The following is a 27,366-nucleotide window of genomic DNA, read 5'->3' as shown; positions in this document are numbered from 1 at the left end:
ATTTGGTTATATAAACTGTTGAATTTTACGTTTTAATTTAATAAAGATAAATCTTATATTTCGGGTTTTAAGTTGATTTAAGCTGCCTTCACTCTAAAATTTGATATATAAATAAAGTAAATAACCAATTTCAATGTTTTGTGGATTTTCATTTTTCAGTTTTTAATTGAATTCAGTATTAAATGCACACAACGTGAAAATTGATTTGAATTCTAGCAAATCTTTATTTTACAAATTAAATTTTAATGATTTGAGACCAAACCTGCATTTAAAAAAAATTCGAGTAGATCTACACTGTTAAATTGAAATTGTTGTAACTAGACTAGTAAAGACTGGTAAATATTTTTGTTATTACTTCTGGAATATACAGTTTTATTATAAAATTAGAGTTTTGACACATACTTTGCTTCCCAGTGGCTCAGCGGTATGTCTGCGAACTTACAACGCTAAAAACCGGGTTTCGATACCCTTTGTGGGCAGAGCACAGATAGCCCATTGTGTAGCTTTGTGCTTAATTCAAAACAACAACACATACTTTTGCGCCTTTGAAGGAATGCTATTTAGAACATATTTGCAACCTAAAACTATATTACGGTGGTATAGTTTGAAGGTTCCACAGAAACCGAAATATTTCAACATGAAAAATACTTGGGCTAGTAGCCAGGCTAGAGATCTCTATGATTCGGTTATAACAGATCAGGATTTTGAATTCTGACCTGAGGAAAACGGTCAATTTTTGAGTAAAATAAAGAGATTGACAGTGACTTTTATCATACCCCCATAGCTTAATGTCCGAATTATGTTCAACAGTGTTACTGCTCGAGTCTTGGACATTAATTCCGCAGTATGACATGCTTACCATTCAACCTTGCCTCGCCCTTGATTAACAAGACTCAAAGTAAGGATGTAGCTAGTTTTAAACGCAGTGTAATAATAATTGCTAAGTTAAAAAATAAAGAGATGCAGGAATTATGTGCATTAGACAATCATATTACGAACCAAAAATGTTTTGGAAAGTGCAAATTATAAATGCATTGTTTACAGGACTGCCAATTATTAATTTTTCATTGTACACATTGGATATTAAATATATTTACACACAATGCTCAGCATTTTTTGTCTAGGGCAAAATCTAACATGGTTTCAAAGATAACCAAATTTGTTTGGTTAGAACATTTTAAACAGTAATTTCGTGTAATCCAATGGCCGAAGCTACAACATAAAATGTGGTTGTGTTATTCGAAAAGTCTGGTTGTTCCAAAGTTTATTTGACACAAATGTATAAAGCTCCTGTCATAAAAGAAACAGAACCAGTACCTCTCTATCCCAAAATATGTCCACTTTATGCCATGCCCCGTCACTTAAGGATTCTTGAGTATCGACTAAAACTTCTGCTGTACCAGACCCAAAATCTATTAACAATCTTGGCTTCCCATTTCTTAGCTCTAGTGATATAAAATCTTGTACTTCTTCCTCTTCGTAGTCAGGGTCCGAAATAGGTCCATTATACATTAGTAAGCCGTTTCCTATTTTGGTCATAAACTCGATACTGAAGTGGGACTTTTCACACTGTTGGAGAGGAGGGAACCAAGCCCAACCATTTCCATTGAAAGAACGGGCAGTTTCTTGACACTGAGAGCCCGTAAATCCTTGTGGGCAACTACACCTGTAAAATATATTATTCGAAAAACAACTGTATCATTTAAGACTGACATCATAATATCTAACAATATTATTGTACTACATTATTTATGATATTATTTCTTGACATTATATTTTCACGCCATTTAACAATACCTTGCATTTTTATTTGTACTACATCACTTAACATTATATTGATTGACATTATATTTCTACACCATTTAACAATACCTTGGTTTGCGGACTTACAACGCTAGAATTCAGGTTTCGATACACATGTAGTGGACAGAGTACAAATAGCTCATTGTTGCTTTATGCTTAATTACAAACAAACAATACTTTGTATTTATTTATGTACAACATTACCTAAGGTAGATTTGCTTGACATTATAGTTTCACACCATTTAACAATACCTTGTATTTATTTTGTATTATGTATTATTTTTCAACAATGTTCAGTAACAGTACTACGTGTATAACAATTCTCTCTCCCGTCATTATTCTACTAAAATTGAAGTAATTACTTAACACTCTATATAAAATTATTTGACGTAGTGTTCACTTACTTTATACCATTCCCAACGATGTTACATCTTCCACCATTGAAGCATGTTGGAGGATATTTTTTACAAGTCTCTGGTTCCGAAAACTCTCGAGCTCCACAACTACATTGTGGTTTCATCCAGCTGTTGATTCCAACAAATGAGGTCTTGTTAGCATTGACAACAACAGGATGACTCTCCACCACGAGCTTGTTAGTACAACTTCCTTCACAGTTTACGTTTTCGAATTTACATTCATCAATCCCAACCATTATGATGTTTATGTCCGCTAATTGTTCAATCTGTTTGATGGGAAGGAACAAAAGATACGCCTATTGTTAAGCAGTTTGAAGAATGAAAATCATTATATTATGTCTTAAGTTTTCAGATTTAAATTCATCAATCCCAACCATTATGACGTTTATGTCCGCTAATTGCTCAATCTGTTTGATGGGAAAGAATAGAAGATACGTATATTGTTAAGGAGTTTAAAGAATGAAAATCATTGTATTATGTCTTAAGTTTTCAGATTTACATTCATCAATCCCAACCATTATGACGTTTATGTCCGCTAATTGCTCAATCTGTTTGATGGGAAAGAATAGAAGATACGTATATTGTTAAGAAGTTTAAAGAATGAAAATCATTGTATTATGTCTTAAGTTTTCAGATTTACATTCATCAATCCCAACCATTATGACGTTTATGTCCGCTAATTGCTCAATCTGTTTGATGGGAAGGAACAAAAGATACGTCTATTGTTAAGAAGTTTAAAGAATGAAAATCATTGTATTACGTTTTAAGTTGAAGAAAGAGTAAATATAAATGAAAAATAAATAAAATATGTAAAAATAATAGCAACAAAAATTATATGTGATGTATAGTGCTAACAAGAAGACATACTGTTTTTATCAACCCTACTTAATCAACATTCTTTGCAGCTTATATTCTACGTTTAAGCCAAAATGAGATACAATGCATATAGTTAATGGGATTATTTATTATCATGGATTTGCATAAAATCCATGATAATTAATAATTGTTGTTTGTGCTGCTAAGCATAAGGCAATCAATAACACCTTCATTAACACTCTATTTGTTTAGATTTATTCATTATGCTAAATTAATAAATGCTTTTGGTAGATGTGGAAAAAACATAGTTTGTAAATAATGTTAAGTTACAGAGGAAAATGTTTTACTTTGCAAACTAAGAGGTAAAAACGTCTCTTGTCTGTGATGCGACATTACCAAGTAGTGTCCGGTGGAGGCCTAAAGTATATTTATAATTTTTGTATTTTTTGTCGTTACCAGTGTAAACAATGCTGTAACGCATGCTGTTATACTATTCTTCAGGTGGTACAAAAATATTTTTGTTCCCACCGGGTTTTATTTCTTTGTTTAAAATTATGCACAAAGCTCCAATGAGCTATCTGTCCCTGCCCACCAGGGGTATCGAAACCCAGTTTTTAGTGGTGCAAATCTGCAGCTATCCCGCTGTGTTACTGATGGGACTCCCTCCAGCTTTGTTATCAACACAACAGAAATAGGAGATACGCAGTTGAAACACTAAAATGCTTGTTTAACAATGAAATTGTCGCTAACTGAAATTCTTTGTAGCGTCTATATTTTTTATCCTAGCTAAGTCCGTTTGTTTGTTTTTTCAATTTCGCCCAAAGCTACACAAGGGCTATCTGTTCTAGCCATCCTTAACTTAGCAGTGTAAGACTAGAGTGAAGGCAGCTAGTCATCACCACCCACCGCCAACTCTTGGGCTACTATTTTACCAACGAATATTGGGATTGACCGTCACTTACAACGCCCCTCGACTGAATGGGCGAACATGTTTGGTGCGACGGGAATTTGAACACGCAATCCTCAGATTACGAATCAAAAACTTAACCCACCTGGCCATGCTTGGCCTAACTATGTCTGATTAAAATATTTTAAATGATTACAAGATATAGACTAGACGGGCTTTTAAAGATATTTGCTACGACCGAAACTAAATTATACACTCAACTGAAAGTAATATAGAATTTTATTGCCTTATTCAATAAAAAATATTTTATTTTATACCTTTTCTATTGAATCATGTCATAAAATAAGAAAACTACAGTTTGCAAGAAATAAATATAATGTGAAGTATCTAGTGAAACTAAGAAGAGAAATATTTTTCTATCGGGTATCATAGAATTTCATACAATGAAAATCTAATCTTTTAATTTACCAACTTCCTGTTTAAGTCTACTGCTCCATTCAGCATGCTGGCTTTATAATAAGTAGACCCATGGGCAGCAAACCGGACATCAGTTATAGAAGGCCGATCTTGCTTTGGGTAAACAGTAAAAATGTCAATGTTTTCTCGGCCAATTTTTAACACCTGCGCAAGAGCATCTCGAAACTTGTTGAACTTGCTTTTTCTTGTTTTCTCATTCGTCCATTCTGAAACACGCATGAAGTCCTCAGCGGAAGTTCCTAAAGTAAAAAAAGTAAAATATGAAAGAAACAAGGAAGGGTTCGTCGTGGAAATAAACACGTCTTCAGCTATCTGTATCTGATAAAATCTAAAACAAGATAAGTTTCAACACAATTATAAGTGAAATTAGTATTTAAAAAATAAATTCCAAGCAAATAGGAATAAAATAGCAAGATTTGTGTGTAAAGTTTCACTGGGTAAGAAATTGAGAGAAACTATTTTAAGTTTGTGCTAGCTGCAACCAATTCTGACTAGAAAACTTTAGTATAACTACTACTCACTAGATATAGGCATAACGTGTGTAATCTAACTGTAGTTTATATAACTTTACATATCCTTTTCTAGGGATCTTATAGATCCAGACTTTTGGGGATTTAGAAGTGAAACGATCAAAGCTTTGTAGGAGACTGCATGGTAGGATGCGGAACCAGTCTAGACGAAATTATTTGACTCTGTCACAGGGCCCAATTCCATCCGGGTAACTTTGTTTGCTGGGGCCACTACCGATCGTTGTATTGGTGTGGACCCGTTATGACCATATAATGATGATCAACTAATGATTGTGTATTGTGGCTTGTCCACAGTTTGATGTATATAACTTAAATGTCAAAGTTTCTTGTATATGTAGAGTGGAAGTTCATCTGAAATTTCTTGTGTTTGTAAACTTTACTAGCTTTCTGATATCTTCTTTTGAAATTTATTTTTTTATAGAAGTAGAAAAATGCGAAACACTGTAAACAATAAATTCATTTGTTTGTTTGTTTTGTTTGTTTTTTGAATTTCGCACAAAGCTACTCGAGAGCTATCTGTGCTAGCCGTCCCTAATTTAGCAGTGTAAAACTAGAGGGAAGGCAGCTAGTCATCATTACCCACCGCCAACTCTTGGGCTACTCTTTTAACACTGAGTAGTGGGATTGACCGATACATTATAATGCCCCCACTGCTGAAAGGGCGAGCATGTTTGGCGCGATGCGGATGCGACGCCGCGACCCTCAGATTACGAGTCGCACGCATTAACGCGCTTGGCCATGCCGAGCCAAATTTATTTATCAAAGCTACTCTGGATCCAGGTGCGTCTGTGTATATATATAGTATCTCCAAAATGTCTAGTAATTTTTTTTTCAAATAAAGGAATTAAAAAATATGTATACACCAAATAAATTTAATAATCAAAGGTTTGGTTTGAAATTTGCGCAAAGTTACTCGAAGGCTATCTGCGCTAGCCGTCCCTAATTTAGGGAAGGCATCTCGTTATCACCACCCACCGCCAACTCTTAGGATACTCTTTTACCAACGAATAGTGGGAATTGACCGTAACATATACCGTCCCCACAGCTGAAAGGGTGAGTATGTTTGGAGTGACGAGATTCGAACCCGTTACCTTCAGATTATAAGTCGAGTTCTTTAACCACTTGGTCATGCCGGGCCAGTATAATCAAACCTTTTCACGAATACAGATTTATAGACAATGTTTTCTGGCATTTTCTGACGTTTATTTTTTAAACATAATTAAAAACCTCACAAGCCAAGTTTACAGCATTACAGCGATATATAATATCGGGAATTTTACCCTTATACGTTTACTTACCTAAAATCCTTACTGATCCAGAATTAAAGATAGCTTCTTGTGGAATTTCCTGTACTGTAACGTCTACAGTTGCTGACACTGATTTGGTATGTCGACGATCGAAGACATTAAAAGCGAGAGAATATGGACCTCCAGGTGTGACGTTTTTCATGGAAAGATTTCCAGTTTTTGGATCCAAGTTGAAGTTGCTGTCTGGTATGTTATTATCCCAAGCAAACACTTTATCGGGTAGGTCCCAATCATCTAAATCATTTACGTGTACTCGTCCAATAGAAATATTGGAAGCATCTGCTAATAAGTTTTTTAAAAAAACTTCTTATGATCTAACTAGCAGACTTATAACAGTTTTGTGAAAAAACACAAACAAACATATAAATGATAAATAACACGTTGTAAGGTTATATCATTATTTGTTATTCATGCATAGAAATTATTTGTGCAATATATAGCCAAAGCATTATAAAGTCTTAACCTTCAGCACCTACAGTTTGGTTTTATTTATGTTAACAGATAAATTAAAAGGCACGTATGTCTATATGTATAATCTAATAAGCTATTAAGCGACTTTCTTTAATTTTAAGATGCAATTAATATTATTTAATGATTGTGAATGAGATTTGGTTCCTAATTTTAGATTATTCACGATATAAATAAATTACACTTTTTTGCCCGTTTTGCTTTTCAGTGATAAAAGTATTGAAGCCAAAATCTCAAACAAAAATATTCAGCAGAAATGAACTTCAATGTGTAGTATTTATAATTAATATTTTTCTCCTCTGATGAACATAACAAACAATTTTTATTCAAAATTCAAATGTACCTTTAGTACATTTAGGCTATATGAAAATAATCAGTTCGTAATTGTACATAATTTTATGTTAATGGATTCCTCTAGTGATACTCTCTTAACTGGGAATAACATGCATTTTTATTTATTTGGAGAATAGCCTTTCGGTTAAATTATACGTAGGAGTACAAGGCAGGGGTTAGGAGGTGGCAACCTTCCATCCTCCGAACCTTGCAATATGTACAGCCATATTCTGGTACATTTTCAGGTTTAGTTCAGGAAGAGCTAGTACCATAAATTTCTTACTCGTAACCTCATTATTTGGGAAAAAAAATTTACAGCACTCCTTTTAAAAATCTTCAGTACGCCTATGATAATACACACAAACACAAATATGTTCATGTAAAAATTTAAGCAAGCCGTAACCTAATAGAACAATTATGTATAAAAGTTTCGCGTCTAGAGTACGTACCTTTATATGTATAAACAAATATATCCTTTTTATCCGAACGCATGAGATTGTCATTTACGTCACCAATTACCACAGTTAGGGTACTGGTACCAGTCATTGAGATTCTTCCACTGTCTTTGATCACAATAGGCACATGATATTCTTTCTGCTCCTCTCGGTCAAACTCTACTTTAGATCTCACTATCGCCATTCCAGCTCCATCTGCACCAGCTGCGAACACATGTAAACGTCTTCAAACACAGTTATACACTGTAAAAACGTGAGATACCAGTGAGACATTAAATCTATCTCAAATGAAAATACGATTTAAAGAAATAAACACCTCTCATAAAACACGATTAAAAGATCATACAGAATCTGTCTCACTTCTATTTGAAGTACATGACATCTATAAAAAAAAACGTTTGTTTTACATGGCTTAATATGATAACAAATATGTCGTGTTTCAACCGAGGACAAAACTGTTTGAATTGAGACACCAGAATTCGTGTTTGTATAAACACTGGATTGAATTATTATATTTTGTGTGATTTTTTTTCTTATTTATAGAAGCTCCCCAGTGGCTTAGTATTATGTTTGTGGACTTATATTGCTAAAATCTAGGTTTCGAGACTCCTGATGTGCAAAGCACAAACAGCCCTTTGTGTAGCTTTATGCTTAATAACGAACAAAAACAATATATATATATAAAAACGTTACATACAGATATTATGATAAGGTATATAACATTGTTAAAATTATATATACAATAATTTAGATGTGGTTGTTGCTATATGAAAAACAAAAATGGCTAGTTTTGTAGAAAAATTACACAAATTATACTTTTAAATGTTCATTGACTTAAGATTTCAGAAAATTCACGTCTGTACCATTTTTATTACAGGACATTGTATAAGACACACCTTATAATTAGCGGCGGTCTCTGAATTCGATTCTTCATGTTTATATAATATTACTACAAAAGAAAGTGCTCCGTACTTTGAGCCAGATGGTATACACTCAAATCCTACTATATTAGAAAATCACAAGAGTTGGCAGCGAGTGCTGTTACCTTCTGGCTAGTCTGTCAGTTCAGAATTAGTAACAGTTGTGCGCAGATAATTCTATTTTATGAAGGTTCACCCAAAAAATGTAAACAATAAGTATGCACCTTAAGTTTTAAGTTTCTTATGAATTATTATGTTTCAGTATAAGATATGTAGATGGGCAAAACACCATTTAAATCTAAGTGACAGCAAAATTTACAACAATTTTAATGTTGTTGTTTTTAAATTAAGCACAAAGCTACACAATGGGCTATTTGTGTTCTGCCCACCACGAATGTCGAAACCTGTTTTTAGCGTTGTAAGTCCGTAGACATACCGCTGAGCCACTTGGAGGGCAATGTTAATGATTTAGTTTGAGACATAAAATGTATTATTATAGGGAAAAAACTAAACGATCTTGATAATGTAAACCATAAGAGCTTCAGTGGCTGAAGGGTACGTTTGAAGGTTTATAACGCTAAAAGTCGCATTTCGACACTCACGAAGGGCACTTCGTGAACAGCCATTTGTGTAAATTTGCGCTTAATAACAAACAAATATCATACTAAAACGTCGATATTTGGACTTGAGACCTAAATTATGTCATTTTAAACGTTTTAAATGACTCAATTCAAAGCACTCGATACGTTTCAGAGAACATTATTTTAAAGCAACATCAAAATAGTTTTATATGTGTTATCTCTATCTGAGATATTTCATTTTACAGCATATACTTATGAGAGCTTATCACAATGAAATTCAATCCAAAGCTATATAATAAAAATATAATTATTATATAATATATGCAACAATTCCTAGACATTGGAATAAAATACTATAAGGAAAAACACATATTTTCATACCTTCCACAGTACAATAATGTTCTCTGTAACAAGATACCAAAACCTACATATATTCAAAAACTTAACGATAATGAAAAAGCTCTCATATGATGTTAATATATTTAAACCCTAATTCAATGTTAGTTTGTATGTTTTGAATTTTGCGCAAAGCTACACGAGGGCTACCTGCGCTAGCCGTTCCTAATTTAGCAGCGGGAAGGCAGCTAGTCATCATCACCCACCGCCAACTCTTGGACTACTCTTTTACCAACGAATAGTGGGATTAACAGCTCCCACGGCTGAAAGGACAAGCATGTTTGGTGTTACAGGGATTCGAACCCGCAACTTTCAGATTACGAGTCGAGTGCCTTATCCACCTGGCCAAGCCGGACTTCAATGTTAGTTTTCCATATTGAATGAATTGTTCATTAAGATTAAGCAATGTTGGAACGACTCCTCACGGGTTCTTGACGTTATAACTGAACCATTTAAAAACAGATTTCAACTTTAGAATATAATAAAATTATTGCCATTTACGTGGTAAAATATTTCTTTAGCATTACGAAAAACCAGGATTTAAGTGCATGAAACAAAGCTTGAATTTGTTGCCAGTTTTCTCAGGTGGTTGTTGCAGTGTTTTAATAAATTATCAATGAAACATAAAAGAAAACACTTATCGGTGTTTGATATATAATATTTTGATATCATAAAACATGAATATACCACAGTTTGAGCATAAAATTGTAACATAAGTACGCGTTATATTAACATCAGAGAAAGGTACCTACTTAGATTAAACATAGAAATGAACGTGTATATTGCCAGATAAATACATTGTTTATGTTTACAAGTGTACTGTGTTGTTTTATGAGTTGGGCAACAATAAAATGCAAATTTTTTTCGTTAGATTTTATACTATTTGTTAACAACGGTTTTGGTCGTAAACCTAGTAATATCTCACTAGGTTTTCGGCTAACGTAGGTCATTGTTGTTAGTCCTAAGTCGATATGTTAAACTAAAATTGCAAAACAGCCTTTACAAATATTATAATAGGAAAATATTAGATATAATAAAGCTAGATAATTTTAAATATCGTAACAAACACTGTTAAGGAAAGTAACATTATAGAAATAAGAGATTATGCCTTATTTATAAAATATACAAACACTAGTTGTCAGCTTTGAGTACTGTCGTAGATTAAATTTACTTTGAACAACGTAACACCAGCATAATAGTGTATAAAGAAAACTTGCTACTACACAAATTACTGTTTAGGCTCAGGGTAATATAGCAGAACAGTATAAATAGTACAGGTAAAAACTAATGTTTGTAAAAAATACAAAATAATAATGCCTGAATCATACAATGGAGACAAAATATTGGCATTCTAATGAACATAAAATATATCTATCAAAATAATGTAAAGACAACACATATTTCCACACCTACCACAGGACAAAAATGTTTTCAAGTTTCGCAACGACTTTATGTTAATGGAAACAGTGAATAATAACAAATGATAAACTAAACTATACTTAAATTGTAAGATAAATAGCTTAAATAGTGGTATTTTAGTGAAAATATAACAAAGTTAAGTATGATAAACAAAGCATATATTAAACATAAGATGAGATGTTTCAAACACAACTACTGATGTTTGTAACTTAACAAAAGACATGAAACAGCGAACATAAAGTTAAATATTCAGTAGCAGCAGAAAAGTAAAGCAAATCAGATTTGGGAAAGTCTGCTAATAATAATAAGAATTAGTGAATAAAATTATAATTATTACAAATATGGCAACTAAAGCAATTAGTAAAAACTAATACAACTTACCCAGTGGTGTATTGTTATGTACATATAAAACATGGTACACCATACTTTTTGTTATTAAGTTTCTTTTTCTTTGTTCTTCTATTTTTTTCATTAACATCGAACTTAGTTATCTCCTATATCTCCTGTAGAGTGAAATCTAGTTTTGATATTGTATCTGTCATATCTTCTCTGTTCTCATGTATTGTAATATACATTCCAATTTTTATTATCAACATTTTGACAATCTTCATATTTCTTTATAATAACTTTACTTTCAATTTTCCTTCCCTTTTCTGGATTTTCTGTTTTTTCTTTAATTTTTCTGTCAGTCACATTTCCTTTTATTTCCATTTTTCATCACTTCTTTTCTCCTCCATTCTACATAAATCATTCCAATATTCTATCAGTGCTTCAAGAATCTCTTTATTATCCGTTCCTTTATTGAATAAATTCCAAATTTTTAAATACGTTTTGTGAAATTCATCTTTTAATTTTCCATTCTATCTTTTAGAACTTCTATTTCGAACCTCAATTTTTCTATTTCTAATCTTGTTCTCAGTAGCTTTTCTTTATTTGAAATGGTTTCATTAATTTGCTTGCAAAATTTGAAAGGAGATCCTCTTGAATTGCATTTTTCAATAACTTGCTTAACCTTTCAGCTTTCAAGCTTCTCCAAAATGTAAATTTCCTTTCAAAACATCTCTATAGTACTGTTCCAATCATACATAATACCTTCAGCTTCATTTTCATCTATCGTTTCCTGGCTATTATAATTTCTTTCAGGGAATCTGTTTTCCGCTCGAGTTTTACCAACCTTTTAATATTGTCCTCCAGTGGCACAGTGGTATGTCTGCGGACTTACAACGGTACTAACTGGGTTTCGATACCCGTAATATATAGCTTTGTACATAACTACAAACAAACAGCCAGAAATTTTAGTATTTCAAACTTTTGATCGTAACTTTTTGTCAAGCATTCATGTAATTTTTTTGCATCCGTTTATCAAAAGTTCTACTTAATCCATAGAACAAATTATCCTCAAATATCTTTCCTCTCTTGTGCTTAAATTTTTAAAGTTAATTCATTAACTTTAGCGATTTAATTAAAACAGGAAGGAAGACTGAAAATAAAGTTATCATGAAGAAAGATGAAGCTTGTCAAAATGTTGATGATAAAAATGAAAATATATACTACAATACAAGAGAACGGAGAGGATATGACGGATACGATAATAAAATTATCTTTTACCCTAGAGGTACCGATATAGGAGGTAACTAAGTTCGATGTCAATAAAAATAGAAGAACAAAGAAGAAAATTAATTTTAAAAAGTCCGATACGTCAGTGTTTTGGTATTTGTATCCACAGATGAATCTTATTAATGTTTTGGGTATATGTACACCATATATGGAATTGTTATATAACTAGAATTGTATAAAGTAAGACCTTAAATCTAACCGTAGATAACACTAATGTCGGTCACTACATTAAAGCGATTAAATTTATGTAAATTATTTCTAAAATGTTTAAACCCACAACTAGTAAAACGAATAGAGATGAACTTCCCGTGATGTTTAATGAACTTAAGAGTTTAAAATCGGAAAATCATGTTTTGGGAGAAAAATGCGCGTGAATTATTTATATCTGTCCTTAAAGTTTTGCAATGTGTATTAAATTCAATCGTTTCTATTCCAATTTGAGTACTAAACATTGTAACATAATTATTTGGAATATTTGTATTTGGAAATGGAAAGTTTATAACTTTAATGTAAAATATTATTTTTTACCACTTTGAATGCAAATGTGTTCGTCACTATTGTCCTTGATACGAGTAAGAGTAATAGTTTTTATAGAAGTCATTTGTGTGACAATGTGCTAAACAAAATGATTGTTTGTTTGTTTTGAATTTCGCACAAAGCAACTCGAGGGCTATCTGCGCTAGCCGTCCCTAATTTAGCAGTGAAAGACTAGAGGGAAGGCAGCTAGTCATCACCACTCACCATCAATTTTTGGGCTTCTCTTTTACCAACGAATAGTGGGATTGAACGTCACATTATAAAGCCCTCACGGCTGAAAAGGCGAGCATCTTTGACGCGACGGGGATGCGAACCCGCGCCCCTCGGAGTACGAACCACACGCCTTAACCCGCCTGGCCATGCCAAACAAAATTTGTTGTTGTTTTGAATTAAGCACAAAGCTACACAAGGGGCTATCTGTGCTCTGCCCACTTCGGGTATCGAAACCCGAATTTTAGCGTTGTAGTCCACAGACATACCGCTGAGTCACTGGGGGGCAACCAAACAAAATGACACGTAAACAAATCTGTATTTAAAGAGCATATGTTTCTTTGAATGCTTATCAAAGAGAGATGTGGTTATTTATTTATAGTGAATATTTTATTATTTTCTACATATTTCGAATGAAAGCGACTGACAACTTTACAAAAATAACTTTGTTGGGGTCTTAGTAAGTTATTTTAACTTAAAATGACATTTACACCAAATTTTGTTGATAAATCTTTACGCAAATCACAAATTCTTGGCTTTTATTTAAAAAAAATCATTCCTTTTAATTTTTCTGTCACCAAAATATCAAAAATATGTATATCTGTGACCAACATGATGTACGGTTTTTGTTATTATGTTTAGTAGTATATCTGTGGTTTGTGTAAAAATATACCCCAAATGTTAATGCACAATCATTTACTATAAGACACTGAACTAAAATGTAGCCATATTGGAAATCAAAGGTTCGTGTATGTTTACTCACTACCGTCGTGTTCAACTTCAAAAAACTCCTTGATTTTAAGTGGAGCATTAAAGTCCATACGGAACGTAAACGGTGGTCCATTATCTTTCGATCTGTCATCTTCATCTGTTGCTTGGATCTGTACTTCCTGTTTCGGTGGTTTGTTCTCATAAAAGACGGGTCGATAATCTTCCAGAAATCTTGGAGCATTGTCATTAACATCATTCACCGTCACAGTCAATGTGGCGGTAGCTGTTAGAGTAGGATTTCCTGGATATAATATTAAAATATTATAAAAAATAGAAACTAAACAAATTAAATGACTTCTACAGTTTGAAGTTATATGAGATACAGAGTATCCAAACTACTTGTAAGCATTTAAATGTAAATATCTACAATTATAACGAAAACTTCCTTAAGTTTCATAGTCAGGGTCTTCAATAAAGTCTAAAGGTTTCTGACCAATTACTACAATAGTGGATTTAGGGGGTTAGTAGCTGGCAACTACACTTGTTATTTTTGAAAATGTGACATAAATATTTTTTGAACAATATAAAGAGAGGGTGATTAGTCACCTCCCTAAAACCACCACTGTATTATGTTCCTTTCATTTGTGCAAGGAAATCATGCTCCACCTGACAGTTAAATGGTTACATCACCAATAAATAGTAAAACTATTAATGACGTCAAATTAATAATTTAATGAAAATCGAATACTGTTATATAAAACTCAGTTCAATATAAAAGGTCGCAGCACAAGTTTGTTTTATTATCTGAAACAAACAAACAGACTAACTTGTCATAAAACATTTAACCCCGAATAAGAAGATGTGTTTTAATACTAATGATTAACACTTAATAATATCTATACAAATATTATACGGCTACAACGAAAACAAGTTGCTATTGTAAAACCCATCTATCAGTAAATAACCAGAAAAATCAGGTTTAAGTATTTACCTGCAAACTCTAAACGAAGAACACGAGAACACAGACATAAGAGTAAGTGTTACTCTACTGTAATAGCTTTTACGGAAACGTGCACAATGTGGTAAACAAGAGCATATGTGTACAAACAACCCACAATACTAATCTTTAACTTGTGAATTATTGTATGTGTTTGTGTTAGCCGTTCCTACTTCAGCGGTGTAAGGTAGCTAGTTATCACCATCCACTACCAACTCTTGGACTACTCTTTTACCAACGAAGAGTGGAATTGATGGTCGCTTTTTAGCGACTCTACAGCTGAAAGGGTGAGCATGTTTGATATGACGGGGATTTGAACTTGCGAGTCGAGTGCCTCTAACTACCTGGCCATGCCGGTCCGAATTAATGTATAGAAATATAATATAATTGAAAGAGATTCAAGCTATCTTTTTATTTTAATTCATTAAGATCGCTATAAAATGCTTAGTGTAGAAAGCTGAACGAATAACACAATAGTTTAAATGGTTTGTTTCCTATTTTTTCTATAACAAAGTGGTAATCATGAAATTAATTAACACAAATTAATTTACATTACTCACGCATTTTTCTCCTAATTTACTGCTTTAAAACGCCCCCACGATTGAAAGGGCGAACATGTCTGATGTGATGAGGATTCAAATATGCGACCCTCAGAATACGCCGTGCCAGACTTGGTTTGTTTGTAAGTAGTTCGATTTAGTAACGAGTTGGCCCAGCATTCCCAAGTATATTAAGGCGTTCGACTCGTAATCTGAGGGGCGCTGGTTTGAATTCCCGTCGCACCAAACATGCTCGCCCTTTCAGCAGTGGGAACGTTATAATGTGACGATCAATACCACTATTCGTTGGTAAAAGAGTAACCCAAGAGTTGGCGGTGAGTAGTGATCACTAACTGCCTTCCCTCTAATTTCACACTGCTAAATTAGGGACGGCTAGCGCAGATAGTTATTGTGTAGCTTTGCGCGAAATTCAAAAACAAACATACAGTAACGAGTTATGAAAATACTGGATCATTTTTATCAAACCCTAAAGCTTGCATTATGTAACGCATTACTGAAATATATTTATATGTATTTTTAATTAGTTAATTGATGTATTTTAAGACATTAGATCCTTTCAATGGGGAGTAATAATTTGTTTGGATATTAAAATGTGTGTTTATGGCAAAAACAAACTGTTGTTCAGTTCATACAGGGAACAATATATTTTGTTTCATGATAGTTAGGTTTTATACGATTTTATGGTATTAACAACATAATTTATTAAAGCATGTAAAAGTGTATAAATTGCTAGTGATCCATTTCTATTTGTGTAGCCATGAAATGTTTATTGTGTTGTCTACTGATTTATGAGTATCAGGTAATGTTCATAAGATGTTATTAACCCTTGTGTTTAGTAGTTAATGCCTTGGAAGATAAAGTTGGAATTACTCCAGATGACAAAAACGGATCTTATTGAATTTGTATATTTGATTTTTTGAATTAATATGGAATCCTCAGGAAATATTATCCGCACTTTAAGCTGTGGGAACGTTATAAGGGTGATAATCAACTGTTTAGATTGGATATTAAGTGACAGGATGCTGCTGGATTTCACTTTGGTTAGTTGTTTAAAATCAGAAACGGTGGAAGGTAGTATTAGTACTTTTACCATAAATACAAAATAAAAATACAAGAAACTAATATATGATTGATTAGTGGGATTTCCGATAAACGAGAAGAGGATATTAACCTCTATTTATACGATATTATTAGAGTTGTTGATTTAAAAATGGAGAATAGGGATCTTCAACAACAAAAAAGTAGTCTAAAGTGAAAATGTAATCGCCAGAAAAAACAAACAAAAAGCTTAAGGTTTCACATTATTTCTTCAAGCTACGAATGCCTGTTTTGACTTCTGGATATTACAGCTTTTACACATAGTGCTGCAGCTGGCCAGAGTTCCTCTTAGAACGACATTCTGCACACTCTACAAGGTCGAAAAAGTGCTTAATAATTCGTGATAACAAGAAACCAACTTGAACTAAAAATCTGTTCTCAAGAAAATTGGTATAGGTATGAAAACTTTAATTAAAATAAAGTACAGAACAACGTTTTGACTTTCTTTGGTAATCTTCAGGTTAACAAAGAGAGTTTTTTTACAAACACAGTTACAAACTCTCTTTGTTAACCTGAATATGACCTAAGAAGGTCGAAATGTTGTTCTGTACTTTATTTTAATTAAAGTTTAATACTTATACCAGCCGTCTTGAGAAAACTTGATTAATAATTTTAACCTGATTATATTAATATAATGCACTCTCCTCCATTTTGTATCGAGTTTCGGATGTGACGCTTGTACGATCCTCTTTTACTGTGATAACCCTAAATTCTGGTGGTCCATCACTGCATCATATGTAACTACAAATGTCTGCCCAAATTTCATCAAGAATATCAATTTTTACGCCATCTTCTGCTCGTACGATTCTTGCAACTTCTAATTGTAAACTTCAAGCTACTTACCGTAGCTTACTATAGCTGCAGTATCTATAAATTTACTTGTTTGTTTGTTATTAAGCTCAAACATACTCAAAAGGCTATTTGTGCTCTGCCACCACGAATAACGAAACCCGGTTTCTAGCAGTAAAAGTCCGCAAACATACCACTGTGCCAATGGAGAGCACAGCATTTACAAAATTTCCAATTACGTAGTGTTGCTATAATTCAACAGGCACCATAAGACATCATTATGACTATCGATTTGATGGTCGAAACTGAGCTTTGCACTATCTTTTAAAACACAGTTTAAATATTGCTGTTGTGAGGGACAGTCTATACGTTTGTATAACATGGCGCTGAAATCGATAACACAGTGTTAAAAATTTTGTAGTCTTGTAAACATTTTTGTTTTTGAACGAACAGGAACAATATAATATACAAATGATATGTGACATCAATACAGTTTCAACAATAAGTTAATAATCACTGCAGCGTATGCTTCATGACTGCCATATAAACATTAGATTTCATCTAAGTTGAACTTACGTAAACGGCCGTAATTAAATTCACTTCGTGTAAAACTTCGATATTGTTGTGTAATTGTTATGTTAAGAGCCAAAAACTTGTATTTTTAAATTTCTATATAGTAACGTAACAACAGGTTGTCAAAAAATGATTTATAAGCATAGTAAAGAATTTTATTGATGATGTAACGTATAACAAATTTCGACAAAACTTTGTCCTATATCCTTCACTTAATACTATCTAAAATCGGTTATATTCATTACTCTAAGTCTAACAAGGTGTCTAGATATGTGGAGTTGAATAGTGTGTTCTATAGTATATAAACGAAGAAGTTACTGAACCATCTAAAGTTGGCTATTGTCATTACTTTCAGGTCCAACAAGTCCTAAGTAGGGTAGTGTTTTAAGTAGTCTGTATATTAATAACACGTTAATAATCTTAAGCTGAATAGTTGACTAATGTATGTGCCCGATGAAATTCAGCTCAAAAATTAAATCAATTATCTTAGGGCCAAACAACTTATATATATTCGTCTCAGGTTGATATGTGGATGATATAAGCACTAGAGACAGTGGCATCAGTATCTGACATTTGAGGATATAAACAATAAGACACACAATATGAAACTTCATTCGTGAAAAGATTGAAAGTTTTCACAGATTTGAATAAAAATAAACGGGATATTTGTTAAGGATGAAAACAGTCGAATGTGAATTTTTAACTAGTTTCATCAAGAACAAAGCCGAAATTTGGAAGTAGAATTTAAACATTATTAAAGATAAACCAAACACGTATGAAATTCGGACGCGCCATCTTTTTTAAAATTCAATTTTGGTTAAAACATTTGCAGCAGGAATGTTAACAGACACAAATCAATTTAGAATCATTCTTCTTACACTACTTGGATAAACAAAGTAAAACTTAGGTGTTTAACATAATTCCTTACCGTCATCTATAGCCAGAACTTTTATTTTATATTGCGGTATATCTTCTCTGTCTAATTTTCTCTGTACTTTAATTTCTCCTTTCTGATTGATTTTAAACTGCCTTTTTTTGTCCGATCTTCTCTCAATAGCATAACTAGATCAAATGTAGATTTTTTACATAGAGTAAAACATTAGAAAACAATTTAAGATAAAGAAAAACTAATGTGTCTGAAACATAACTTTACAAAACCTTTGCTAAACTGAAATTATCAAGAATATTAAAAGCAATTTCTGTTATAACATTATCTGTTATGGATGTTTACCCAGTTCCTGCTTTCTATTTAACATTATCTGTTATGGATGTTTACCCAGTTCCTTCTAAACATTGTTAAATTATTTGTTATAGTTAAACAGGGGATTTGACGATGACGTGCATATAACATCTGACCTATTAGTTTCCCTTCCACCGTTTTTTTCTACATGTAATTTACCATTATATAATTATAGTTGGGGTTAACCACACTTTATTATGACAGTTTGTATGTAATAATACAGAGATAATTTGTGCCATCTATATATTCGATTCACGGCGAATTATCTGTTATATAACAGTGCAATGTCGTCACGAATGAATTTGGAGCTGTATAATTTTCAAGCAAGGCTCTGTACTTTAATTTCTCCTTTCTGATTGATTTTAAACTGCCTTTTTTTGTCCGATCTTCTCTCAATAGCATAACTAGATCAAATGTAGATTTTTGACATAGAGTAAAACATTAGAAAACAATTTAAGATTGAGTTAAAATAGCAAATCAGTTAATAGTACAGAATAAGATACATTATTTCAAACGAAAAGACTTCAGTATTCTCTGTGGAATATAAAAAAATGCATAACATTTTTTAAAGGAAATAACAGCTCCATTACAACATCCAAGACAATTCAAAACAGTGTCTTTACATGATTAGTTGTGAGAACAAGAAAAGCTATTGCTACAAAGTCAGGAATATTTACTAGTGTTGTTAATAAAATAATACACAAAGAGCAGCAGTTAACAAAAGTCAGGAATATTTACTAGTGTTGTTAATAAAATAATACACAAAGAGCAGCAGTTAACAAAAGTCAGGAAGCCAAACGTTCAAAACATTTCAGCTCTATTTCAGAATTAACTGAGGTTTTATGTTAAAAATGACCCAATAAATAAGAATTATAGCAATTCTATTACACCATATATATAGACAAGGACCTTAATGTAGTTACAATGCACATTTTGTCTTTCTCTACTTAAACATGGTCTTGGAAGCTGATGTCCTTACAAAGTAGTGAACCTGTGAAATGTGTGATCTGAAACTGTTCTTGCCACGTTATTTATTTAAGCTTGTCATACATAAAATTGCTGAGTTAGTCTACAGTGCGTAATTATGACTACAAAAGTGTGTACAGTTAGCGATGGAGAAAGTAGTTCTAAGTTAGCATGACACTTGTTTGGAACTTTATACTTATAAAGTGCGATTTATCGTCAGTATTGTTTGAATATTTTTCCAGGGCTATGTTTATACCCACATGATATTTTTAAATACATTAGAAAACAAAAACTAACTTGTAAACATGTTTGTAAGACAACACTGAAAGTGATAGGCCAAATGTAATGAACATTTTGTTTCTTCCATCAGAATAATTTACCTCACTTTTGAAAACCCCCCCTTTTCCGGATCCACCGCAGTAAAATTTGCCACACTCGTCTCTATTTCTGCATCTTCCGGAATTAATGCATTTTTGTTGTCATTTAAGAATTTAGGAGGGTTATCGTTGATGTCTCGGATCCGCACTTGGATTTTGGCTCGATCAGTGTGTCGTGGATCTTTTGACTGTCCTCCATCATCACTCACCTGGATGGTGATGTTGAAGCCAAATCTCTGATTGGGATCTTCATAATCGAGGGGCTAACGATAAGTGAGTTTGTTGTAATTTTATTTTCTTGGAGAGAGACACATAAAAACAGTAGGATTACATTACAAATAATAAGTAAGCGTAAATTAATCAATCTACATATTTAATTCTCTTTATAAAACAAACTTGTGTTTGAAATAACAAGTTATAATTCATTGTGACCTTATTAAGAAAGTTCAATCCTTATGTTTGTTTTTTAGTTCTTATTTATTTTTATAGATATTTCGAGTTTTGTGTTATTTCAGTTCTTTTCTCATAAATATATTTATCTTAGCTTTGTCTCTAGAACAATCATATGAGTTGTTTTGAGATAATCTAGGGTTACATTTTTATAATTTTTAATCGTTGGTTTACACTTTCCTGGTGTATTATTTGAAGTATATAAGCGACAAACAAAAAAGTTAAGGACCTGTTAGTTCAGTATAAGTTTTATTGTGCAAAGATTTAATATTATTGAGGTCAGTTTATTAAATCAGTGTATTGATCTACTTCTACAGCAGCAAAATTGTTTTTTACTTGAGGGACAAGTACGTTATGGATTAGTTAGTCACTACTCAACTGAAACCGCTATGTGAATTAGAAATAAATTTTGCTTATTAGACTTAATTTTTAAAACTGCATTTAAAATAGTTAGAAACAAGAAACACACGCACCTTAGTGATCTTCAAAGATCCAGTTCCATCTGGATTTGTGAGCATTGTGAATTTGTCAGAACCATAAGCAGACTGGAGAACCTCATAACTAAAGCGATTTGTATCCAAAAGATCTTTATCATTGACGGATACAACAAGAATAGATTCGTGCGGGATGTCCCCTCCATCAGTCTCGTCCACCTCAACGTTCCAAACATTTTTAGTGAATCTTGGGGGCATGTCATTGATATCTTTAACCTTAATGGTAGCCGTACCAGTTCCTGTTGTAGGAAAAAATATTTCCATAAAATTTTGTACTTTAGAAAAATATGAACAAGTAACAATTTGTTATTTTGTGTTCAAGATAAAAATCGTAGTTGTTTTTTTACAATTGTTTGTTAATTGAATAGAAGCTGTTTATTGTTTAAAATTTGATTTAGAAATATAGATGAATAAATCTATTTTCAAATATCACCCCAAATCAATTATTTTCTACAAGCCTTCTTCCCAGTCTGTACTTTGTACAAAGAAAAAGTAACTTTTACAATCTTTTTTTCCAACCTAACAGTTTTGATTCATGATCATCCAGTTTCTAAAGATATTGCTTGTCTCAACTCGGTCCAAGAATTGACGGTGGTTGGCGTTTACTAGTACCCTTCCCTCTCGTCCATCAAACCAAATTTGGTAATCTACATAACATTAGCTCCATTTTAAGGTAATTCACCATATTAAGTACATTAATAAACTGTACGTTTATAATTCCTGAAATGAAAGTTGAAATGCCTTTTTGATTCTAAAGAGAAGCAAATTAACTTTTCATTGTTAATATTTCAATTTATTTATTTCATATTTCTGTATGTTTTGTTTCATGTTATGTGTTCTAAAAGAATGTCGAAAAGACGAATAGGAAGCGTCTCTCTTCTAGTTTTTCCTTATCGCTCTAGATTATTCATTCTAAAAGAATAGATTTTATTCAACTTAGGATAATTAATTCCATTTAAAACTTCATCTTTGAAATATTAAATCTATCTCAAATATACAACTTATAATTGTTTAGGAAAAAAGTGTTTAGGCCAGGTATTAATAATAGAAAGTTAGCCAATCCTATCTATTACATCGTGATAGAAGATGGAATCTATTAGCATCAATGTTCGTTAATAACATAGAATTGACTGCAGTAAATAAAAGGGCAGTACAAAAGTAATAGGAATTTAAGGGGTCATAAACGTAACATGTTTTTGCCAATGAACATAGGACGTCGTAAAAAACAATTCTCACAACGAAATAATTCTCTATGAGTTGACTTAGTCATAAGTGTTTGTAGTGTTTGTTGAAAGATGCTACTTTCTATCATGTATGTTCTACATATGTAACATTTAACCCACGCTGAGCATCAAAACTTTTTTATCCGTAGTTTTTATTATAATAACCTATTTAAAAAACAATTTAACATAAAATATATTTAAAAATAAAACTAATTAATTGATTGCAAATTCAAACACTTATTAAAGTAAAAGCATTTTGTAAGGCTTATGTTTCTATTATTTATTTAGTTTGAACTCGAAATTAAAATATGTTTTTAATGTTCATATTTTCCACTGTGCTGTTCAAGGAATTTTAAGCCTGTTTGTTTGAAGTTAAGCACAAAGCTGAACTATGGGCTATCTGTGCTCTTCCCACCATAGGCATCAAAAACCGGTTTCTAGCGGTGTGCCACTTGAGGGCAATAAGTCTGTTAAAAATGAGCTTTATATAGAAATCTAAATACATATTACGATTAAATATTACATATTTTCAGTAAATAACTTATTAAGTTTTGTCATTTACCAATAAAGTTTAAGAAACAGTTAAGACATAACTTGGTTGCAAAATAAATACTAATGACATATATTTCCCTAAAGATAAATAAATTAAGAACTTGCGAACTGATCAAGATATACTTTTTACCTAAACGTCCAACAAATAAGTGAATCTTAATTACTACAAAGGGTTATTTTGTCTTGCCACATACTTTTCATTGCTTCTTTTATAAGGCTTAAAATAAACATTGGCATAAGGTAACAGCATTTTTAATGTTGCTTTATAAACAAGAATGTGGTAGTAAATAACTTTAAACTAACAATTACAAACTTTACAAACTACTTAATTCGCGGAATAATGTAAGGAGCAACTGATTACACATATAAGGAGCCGCATAAACGAAACGTTGAAAAGCTAAATAAATACAATTTTATAGAGTTTGTGGACATTTATTTTAAGTTATTATACCCAAGATATTCAAACATGCAGTAAAAATATGGTAGTGTAGCCTTAAGCTACAGGGTTCTCAAAAATAAAGAGTACAATTTCACTAAGTCACAAATGTTTTCCTTAAACGAGAATCGTAAACGTTTTCTATATGAAACTTAAATAAATATAAACTTATCTAGCATAAATAACATTCAGATACTTTGCTGTAAAAAAAGGTCAAATTAATATGTTACAAGCTAAAGATACCTCTAGTTATTATACTCTGTACTTGACAATGTTTATTTAAAGCTACACCACCAATCTAAAATTCCTGCAGTGAAGATGGATAACAAATTACCTTATGCTAATAAATAATTTAAAAATAATAGCATTTACAAATAGAGCCATAATTCAATCAATCTGTTTTACATATGTATAACTTGCGTAAGCTATTTTCAAAGAGAAATAATAAAATAAGTACAGAGTTACTAAACAGGAAGCTAAAATTTGTAGATAAAGATATCATGATACGCAGAGAAAAGGAATTTTGAAAATATATGATTTATACACATATGTTGAAAATATTTAGCTTTACTACATTTAGAAGGAATGTCGCTCAATGGAACTGTGTAGGAGTTTAGGTAGTGAGTATTGTACTGAAAATTTTTCAGTTAATGCGAAAATTGATGTATATTATTGTCTATAGTTATAAGGATTGTACAAAGAAAACAGCTGTAACACCTGATGGTTAACAAAGTTTTTAACATTTTGTACATGTTTACTTTTATCTAAATCCGAGATAATGTATATAGCGTTTGTGATTATAACAGATTAATTAGTATTCTTTACTCCAGTGTTGTTGTTTTTTGTGTTTTTGTGAAATTCGTTCAAAGCTACTCGAGGGCTATCTGTGCTAGCCGTCCCTTATTTAGCAGTGTAAGACTAGAGGAAAGACAGCTAGTCATCACCACCCACCGCCAACTCTTGGGCTACTTTTTTTTATCAACGAATAGTGGGATTGAACGTAACATTATAATGCCCCCACGGCTGAAAGGGCGAGCATGTTTAGTGCGACCGGGATTCGAACCCATGACCCTCGGATTACGAGTCGAACGTCTTAACCCACTTGGCCATTCCGGGCCCATTCTTTACTCCAATTGAAGAGAAATGTGTCTAATGATTAGTAAATGAAATTATCAGGCCCGTCAGAAAGATGTTGTAAATTATGTCTCTGAGTGTCGTTACCAATGCTACATGGCACAATGATAGAAACTTGCCTAGTTAGCTCTTCAGCATGAGACAAACAATGCTGAAGGGGTACAAATAATGTTTACAATTATTGTTGTAATTCATTTACAATATAAAAATATTTTCTAAAAACAACGCAATTTCTTGCAGACGTTTTATCATATCGACTATAATAAAATTTCGATTTATAATAAATCTCAACGATTTATGAATGAAAGCTATCATGCAACTTTAGAAAAGAAAGGAGTATATCGTAACAAGAGCATACAATGATACTGAAACAGCTAATTATTTGATGTAACACTATTTAATATGGGTTAGGTCCATATATATATATATATATATATATATATGCTGGCTTATTTTCACAGACGGATTTGTTACTTGTTTGTTTCAAAGAAAAGTGCGTTGTGACTTACTGTTATTTAAAGTGACAAATAAATAAAGCTAAATAAATAGTTTTATGTCATTCAATTCCTTAAAACATTTTGTTCAAACGTTTAATATGAAATACTAATATCTTAGCAAAACATTAAGTGAAGTCAATTTAGCAAGTAAAAGTCATGTTATATAACTCAGACACGTGATAAAATTTTGTTTAGAAAAAACTCCCCAGATGACGCCACTAAAATTAAGTATATATTCCGTAACGATACTGACGATTCTTTCGTTATTTTACCAGAAAGTCTTCCTCCATCCGTAGCAACGACTTTGATGGTATACTCCGGATTGGTCTCTCTGTCAAGGCAGCATACTGCTGTAGAAATAACTCCTGTGTCTTTATCGATGGTAAAGATCAATTCTCCCCTTTCATTAACTGGATTCTGTTCTATAGAGTATGTTAGTTTAGCATTTTCGCCTTCTTCCACATCATCATAATCAGTAGCTGTCATAGTCATTACTGTCATACCTAAGGAATTGGAAAATAAAGTAACCAATAAATTTAAGAATTTTATGGTTTTTTAAGTATATTCACAAAAATGTTCATGATCTGAAGTGAACATTCGTGCTTCTCGATCATCACAGTTTAATAATTATAAGCATTTTAAAACCGTAGGTCGGCGTTTCCCAAAGTGTAGAGCGTCCCATGGGGAGATGTAAATGATCTTTTGGGGAAGCGAGTGATTAGGGTAGAGTCAACAATGCAATAATGCAAACTGAGCATTTTAATATATTTTTATTAATGAAAACAATGAGTAATTACTAAACACATAAAGTGTACTACATCTTCTCACTTAATTCATTCTTCCACTCGTTTAAAAATATGGGGAACTTGCGAAAGAAGCCAAATGTATTAAAGGGCGTGGATGACAAAAGCTTTGGAAACGCTGCTCTCGATGAATAAAGATATATTTATATAATGACATTAGATAACTGTACGCAAAGTTTGGAAATTTACTTTACTGTACCTGCTGGTCCGTCTTCTGTTACGTTACCAATGTAAAGAGCAGAAGGAAAGAAAGGAGGATTGTCATTGATATCTTTGAGATTAACAAGTACATCTGCATATCCAACCAAACCATGACCACCTTCATCTTCAGCAAAGACAGTAAAGCGCCAATGTGAGCGGCCGTGAGGTCTATCACGATCTAAGGGTTTAAGAGCGTAAATTTCACCTGATGAACTATTTATCGCAAATTTATGTTGTGTTGGATCTGCTTCATCAGTTCCTTGTCCTGTTAAAAAGTAAACAATGTCTTGTAGACGGTCCCGGTCTCCGTCTGTAGCTGTGACCTGTAAAAAGATGGTTATAACATTAACACAGATCGATCTGAAACTATAGAGAATATGGAGAATAGAGAACAAGTGTTTAGATTGTTACAGTGAATTTAGTAAACGGTTTGTTTAATAAAACAATAAAATACAACAAGTTTCTTAAGATATCTAAGCACAGGTGTTTGTTGCTAATATGACGTATTTACGATATATTTATGCATTATTAAACAAATAAATAAAAAAGAACTGTACATCAGTAGTCATAAAATAGGCTTAACTCATAACATACCTCTTGCACTCGCAAATGCTGGCGCAGTTTTAAACTAATTTGTAAGAATCCTTATTTATATTTTCATTTATAAGCATAATTTTTCAATGTTAGATTATACTTCATTATTCATAGTGGAGGTATAAAGAACAAAAGAAATATAGAAGAAATTTGCATATTTTGTAAAATAAGTGATATTTTTAATATAATTGAAAATTTTAATAACTGCATCTCTTACGATGAATTTGTAATGAAACAGTATTAAGCGTTTGTGCATATAAAACATATTTACTTATTATTTTCACATACGTCAATACTACCAGCTCTTTTCTTCTGTATAGGAAGTTTAAGTTTGAGCCATTAATCTTATAAATTAGGGCCCTCGATGGCTCTGCGCTATGTCTCATAGCGCAAGAAAATCGGGCTTTGGTATCTGCGGTAAGCATGATACCCTATTTGTAGTTTTGTGTTTAATAACAAATTAAAAACGTAATTTTTAA

General features: G+C 32.3%; 1 pseudogene across 1 annotated transcript in view; it reads right to left on the bottom strand.

The window, feature by feature from the left end:
• The window catches only part of LOC143249432 (neural-cadherin-like), a 353,442-nt pseudogene that overhangs the window by 19,690 nt on the left and 306,386 nt on the right, over nt 1–27,366 (bottom strand). The window contains exons 18-28 of the transcript XR_013027781.1: nt 26,292–26,616; nt 25,562–25,792; nt 21,427–21,686; nt 20,507–20,766; nt 18,849–18,982; nt 13,956–14,204; nt 7,507–7,716; nt 6,248–6,535; nt 4,411–4,658; nt 2,208–2,485; nt 1,318–1,666 (exon numbers count right to left, since the gene is read on the bottom strand). The product of XR_013027781.1 is annotated as a neural-cadherin-like (transcript). The remainder of the gene's footprint in view (nt 1–1,317; nt 1,667–2,207; nt 2,486–4,410; nt 4,659–6,247; nt 6,536–7,506; nt 7,717–13,955; nt 14,205–18,848; nt 18,983–20,506; nt 20,767–21,426; nt 21,687–25,561; nt 25,793–26,291; nt 26,617–27,366) is intronic.

This window comes from Tachypleus tridentatus, chromosome 1, assembly GCF_004210375.1.
Source record: "Tachypleus tridentatus isolate NWPU-2018 chromosome 1, ASM421037v1, whole genome shotgun sequence".
Taxonomy (NCBI): domain Eukaryota; kingdom Metazoa; phylum Arthropoda; class Merostomata; order Xiphosura; family Limulidae; genus Tachypleus; species Tachypleus tridentatus.
The sequence above is the reverse complement of the archived record's forward strand: the minus strand, read 5'-3'. Positions and strand labels throughout refer to the sequence as shown.